The sequence below is a fragment of the Hyaena hyaena genome, unplaced genomic scaffold, assembly GCF_003009895.1.
Source record: "Hyaena hyaena isolate Hyena2069 unplaced genomic scaffold, ASM300989v1 scaffold_201, whole genome shotgun sequence".
Classification (NCBI taxonomy): domain Eukaryota; kingdom Metazoa; phylum Chordata; class Mammalia; order Carnivora; family Hyaenidae; genus Hyaena; species Hyaena hyaena.
Window position 1 is genome coordinate 2,017,153 of NW_024080833.1, and position 6,111 is coordinate 2,023,263.

A 6,111-nucleotide genomic window follows, 5' to 3' on the forward strand; every position below is an offset into this window, starting at 1 on the left:
TGAGTGAGTTCACGTGGAAAGTTTGCCTTTTCTCGGAGCTGGGGTCGCTGAGGGAGCACCCCTTCTCCACGGTGACAGCTAGGCTCCTCCCAGGCACAGACCCCGGGAGCTCTTCGTTCCGAGTTGGAAGTTTACAAGTGTCCTGTGGGGTCCACTTCGCCTAGTTTAGAAAACATGATTTTTGGTTCCTGCTGGTGTTTCACTAGGTTTGTCTGTTTAAAAAAGTCTGTAGTTCAGTTGCAAAACTGAGGTTAGGTCTGAGGTTCAGTACCTTAAGGTTCATACCTTGCTTTTTGGTTCGTGGTTTGGCCTATGTTACTTATTTAGCCATTCTTAAAAATTCGCCTTCGTGTGAAATAAGACAAGAAAAATTTGAGTTTTCTGGAAAACCTACTCCAGGTAGGACTCAGCTGAAGACTTAGGATCACTTCTCCCACACGGGAAATGCCCGCCCTGGGACCCTGGCATCATACTTCTGAGAGTGGAAGCCCGAGCCACCCACTGGTGTGCAGCGGAGATGCCCTTCCGTCCCCGCGTCCCTCTCGCGACAAAGGCGGCCGCTCACGTGACCGCAGACGGGCTTCAGAAGTGGCGGTAGCAGCTCACCCCCCCCCACCTTCCCTGCCTCACGTCTACTATCCTGCTGACCTGTTTCTCTTGTTTGTTCTTTAAAAATAATACCCGAGAGGGGCGCCTGGGGGGGCTCAGTCAGTTGAACGTCCAACTTCAGCTCAGCTCGTGATCTCACGGTTCGTGAGTTCGAGCCCCGTGTCGGGCTCTGTGCTGACAGCTCGGAGCCTGGAGCCTGCTTGGATTCTAGGTATTTCTCTCTGTCCCCCACCCCTACCCCCTGCTCTTTCTCAAAAATAAATCCTAAAACTTAAAAAAAACTAAAAAAACAAAAACACCTGAGACTTTTGCTATTTCTAGACTAGCAAATCGTGTGATGGCAGCTTCATACCAGAGGAGCACAGATTCCGTTTAACAAAATGGGCAAAGGGGACGGTGCACAACAGCACTACGCTTAGCTGCCAAGCTCTCAGGAGGCCCCCCCACAAGGGAGCAGACCCAGCAGCTTCTGTAAACACACCCGACAGAGCTGGTTACTCAGAATGTCCCCCTCACGCTCCTAGACATAGAAGGTCTCCTAGAACACAGGCCGGCTCATCTCACTCCAGCGACTCCTCTTCCAGGGGCTTGTCAGTCGTAAACGTGATACTTAGGAACAAGAAGGGGGATGGTTTTAGGTCTGGAGAAAGGAGTATACAAACCGAGGACAGGCGGTTAGTCTGCATTTTTGAGGCTATTCTCAGGTCACGACCTGAGACCTGATCCCCTGCTGTACTATCCTGAGCTGCTGTGTGTGCGGTACGTGTGCGTGCGTGTGATCTCCGCCCCATCACTCCAGGATCCTGCCCAAATCTGTTCCCCGCCACCTCTCCAGACTCCGGTCCCCACCCTGAGCTACTATGAGGCTCTGGAAGGTGGTTTGTAGTCTTTGACTCCGTAGATATCCGCTGACTGACTGCTCGGTGCCAAGCACCCTTCTGACAGCTGGGGACAGATCCGCGAGTGAACCGAACACACAAACCTGTCTTCCTTCCTCCGCAGGTCACGTTCTAGTATTAAACACCGCATGTTTTGTTTCTTGCTTCTCTTCATTGATCAATCCTGTCTCTTCTCATATCACTTTATTCCGTCCCTTATTAGAGGGCACTTTGGGTAGAGGGTTGGTGCCATCTACCTCCTCTGTCGTGTTCTGATGACACCCTACACAAGTCCCGTCAGCTACGTACTTCCTTGCACTGAATATAAAGGAATGAGTTTTCAAAGGCGGCGTCTGTCAGAGGTGTGCCGAGGACCGCTGGGAACACAGTGCGTTAGAACAATTACTGCACTGAGGAAACAGGGTTCTCCCTTCAAGGTTTTTGTTTTCTCTCAATCCATCATATCCTAGTCTCCAAAGGCAAGTTTTGGTACGGGGCTAGTGCGTCTTCAGCCCAGGTTACTCCGCCTTTCAATTAGAGCGATAACAAGGCCATGGGCTCTGAACCGGTCACAAGCAATATTCTCTAGCTAGAATTTAATAGCTTTTGTTTTCATTGTATTTCTGTTATTACCTTCACGTAAGGACAAGTAATACTAGTTTTACATTTATAGCAAGCAAACAAATTTGTTCAAGTCAAACACTGGATGTAAAGGAAAATGGTAAAAGAAATGCAAAAGCCCCTTCAGCTGGTACGCAGATAGGGTAAAACTCATTAAAAGTGAAACACAGCCAACAAGAATTTAGGAACATTTGGCCCAAAGTATAGCATTAGCAGAAGCTAAGTTTTCCTGGTTCTGTACCTGTTTGGGCAAAATCAAGTTTGAACTCTATTTCAGAACAATGGCACGCCCTGTCTGCTCAAGTTCACTCATTACTAGAGGGAATGGCTCCAATTCCAAACGAGAAACATGCTCGGTAATCAGAGACGAAAATCCAGTTATCAGGACCTTGCAAAGTCCAGCGACTGTTCCGATTCTTGGCTTCTTAAAGGATCAGCGCCACTTCTGTATGGTGTGTGTCTGGCCCAGGGAGGAGAATTAGGTGAGGTTACTTTGAGTCTTCAGGACTAAGGACCTCATGAATACAGAGGGAAACTTACCCAAGGAGCATTCAAGAGCAGTTTTAATCGAGTAAAGTGATCTGGGTTTCAAATTCAACAGGGAAAATGCGCGTCTCCCTTCTCTTCTTAAAGAAGGAGCCAGCTCTGACCCGACACGGCCATGTTATCTACCATCGGGTGGGCCCTGGGCCGGAAGAGCTGCTGAGCGAGCGAGCTTGTTACTCTCCCAACCGATGGCTGCAGTTAGCACTCCTGTCCTACCCAACGTGAAGCGAAGAGGGTTAGCCCAAGACAGATACCTTGGCTCATGTTTTAATTTTGTTAGGTGCCTCTCAAAGACTGTCTGCATCAGTCTGTTCTGAGAAATTAAGTACCTCGTTAAGAGGCGCTGACTCTTGCTGACTACAGAGCCCCGCTCTTTGCTTGGCCACAAATGAATTCCACACCCTAAGAAAAGGCCCATATTGCAATAAAACTGATATTTCCAGCTGAATTCACCACAAAGCCTTTAAAATTCTGGGTTTTAATAAAATCAGGGCTCCTCCAAGCAGTTGGTAAAGGGCTGTCTTTTCCAGCAAAATGTATACCTTCCCCTAGTGCTGGCTCTTTGCAGACCAGGAAGGAGCTGCCACAAGGTGCCTGGGAACCCCTGTGCTCAGCCAGCTACCGTGCCTGTGAGTCACTGGATCAGTCCACCGGTTTAAGTGCTTCAGGATCCAATATTTCATTCCTGTGAAAGGTGGCCCTTCAGTGTTTCCTACAGGGATTTGCAGTTATGAAATTAAATAATGGAGAGGCAAGGGAGCTGTTCTGCAAAAATGGAAAGAGGATCCATTCCTCTGATGAGGAGCAAGGGTTCTAAAATGACCCGTGGTCAGAGTGGCTAAAACGAACAAATCAGGAGATAGATGCTGGCGAGGATGTGGAGACACGGGCACCCTCCTACACTGTTGGTGGGAATGCAAACTGGTGCAGCCCCTCTGGAAAACGGGGTGCAGTTTCCTCAAAAAGTTAACACTAGAACTCCCCTATGACCCAGCAATAGCACTGCTAGGAATTTACCCAAGGGACACAGGAGTGCTGATGCATAGGGGCACGTGTACCCCAATGTTCAGAGCAGCACTCTCAACAACAGCCAAAACAGGGAAAGAGCCTAAGTGTCCATCAACGGACAAATGGATCAAGAAGATGTGGTTTATCTATACGATGGAATACTACATGGCAATGAGAAAGAATGAAATCTGGCCACGTGTAGCAACGTGGATGGAACTCGAGGGTGTTATATTAAATGAAATAAGGCAGAGAAGGACAGATACGGTATGTTTTCACTCATGTGGATTAGGAGAAACTTAACAGAGGACCATGGGGGAGAAGAAGGGAAAAAATAAATAAGGAGAGGGAGGGAGGCAAACCATAAGAGACTCTTAAATACTGACAACAAACTGAGGGCTGATGGGGGTGGGGGAACGGGGAAGGGGGGTGATGGGCATGGAGGAGGGCACTTGTGGGGATGAGCACTGGGTGTTGTACGGAAACCAACTTGACAATAAACTATAATAAAAAAAAACCAAAACACAAAAAGAAAGAAATTAAAAAAAAAAAAAAACAAAAACGACCCATGGGTGAGGATCAGGCCTTGGGGGAAGGTTCTGGTGATTCTGCACTGGGGCCTCTGGGCAGCAAGGGAACAGTATAAGGCCAACAGGCACTTCGGAGTTCTACCATAGAAAATGGAACATGACATCCACAGAAACCTTTGCCTGGAGCCGGCCTCTCTTCTTTCACTCACAAATTTCTCTGGAGCGTTGACCCTGAACTCGGGGAGGGGAGTATCCACACAGACAAGGTCCCAGTTCTGTAATGTCGCTGCCTTCACATTTCCAAATATCTTTAATGCCCTAAACTATTCTCTTATCTGTACTTAACTTCCTTTCCTGCCTACTTCTGCCAATCATCCACATAACTAACACAGCGAACACACACATCCAGGATAAATAACCCAGTAACGCGTGAGCCCTGGTCCTCAGAAATCTCATATCCAGGAAAGAGGAAAATCCAGGTTGTCAAATCAAAATCCTATAGTGTGCAGTGATGTAAAGGGAAATAATTAACTGCCAGTGGGACACAAAACCTTTCATATGGGGGTTAACATTTGACTTGAGTTTGGATGACGAGCTGAGTTTGGTGTAGACGAAGGGATCAGTGAGCTGTAGTGGACTATACGGCCGCCTGGGCTAACGGGTCATGCCACTCGACCAAGCTGAATAACCACAGCTCACACCTGTTTATTCCCTCAGTGACCAGTCTAATTCACACGTGAGCCTCACCTCTCACAACAGCTCTGTGGAGCCGTTCCCCCCACCTCTGCACAGAGCGGGGTCCCGAGGCGTAGGGTCCTGAGGCTTCCCTGTAAGTGGGGGTGCTCGCAACGTGAGCCGGACCGGAACTTGAACCCACACCTGCAACTCTAAGCCTCTTGGCTCTTAGTCTCCCATGGAGCAGACTCTGCGTTCGCCCATGACTGTATCTACATAATGGGAAATTCTCCAACAATGGAATTCAAATAACTCTCCTCTAACAGTGTAGACTCAGCAAAAGCTTCCAAGGAACTTCTCATTTTTGCCCTGAGTGTAGTGTGTAGCAAAAGCGGGTGTCAAGGCTAGAGATTTCTAGTCCCGTCCACCACTCACGCTGTGGAACTACTAGTATTTGCAGCGAGTGCGAAATCTCTGCGCAGTGACTGACTCTGACTTTGCGCCGGAGTCTGCCCGGGTCTTCCACAGACAAGTCAATCGGGCACTTTGGAGGCAGCGTGCAGCCTCCTAGGTTCCAATGGTTCTTAAAGGTTGGCTGGGCGTCAGAAATGCCTGTGGAGTTATTGTTTCCTTTTAAGTGAGAGTCTAGATGTGTTCGAACATTTACAGAATCTCTCTCCCCGTGTCACAGAGTTCAGGCACCAAATCAGACTACTTGTCCCTGTGCCATTGTTCTACAGAGATTTTCAGATAAAATCTGGTCACTCTGAATTTGACTGAGGTGCAATTTTGCTAGTGTTGCAATATTACGATAATGATTTTTAAATACAGCAGCCAGTTTGGCAGAAAACCGACTCTCAACTCACTTGGGCCCCTTCCTTGCAGGGATGGTGTGACGGGAGGGCGGCTTGTGCCATCACACGGGGCCAAGTGCTGGGAAGGCCAGGCCTGGGTTAATGTTCCTTCCACTCTCCCTCTTGAAATTCTTAATGGTTTTTGAACAAGGGATCCTACATTCCTTTCTGAGCCAGGTCTGTTTATAGCCACGGGCCTCTAGGTAGTATATGCAGGGCTACTTTCGCGTGGTTTTCCCGTGTGGGAAAGATGGTCGAAAGGGCTGCTTTGCAAACAAGCAGTCAACAGATCTATGGTGGGAGCTGCTGGGTGGGGGAAGGCCAGGGCCCACAGGCTCGCCTGGAGAGCAAGACAGGCCTTGGGGCAGGGGTGAGGAGCAGAGGCCTTGGGGC

General features: G+C 48.8%; 1 protein-coding gene across 1 annotated transcript in view; it reads right to left on the reverse strand.

Annotated features, from left to right (window-relative positions):
• The window catches only part of NME7 (NME/NM23 family member 7), a 253,854-nt gene that overhangs the window by 315 nt on the left and 247,428 nt on the right, over positions 1 to 6,111 (reverse strand). The gene's annotated exons all lie outside the window — the stretch shown is intronic.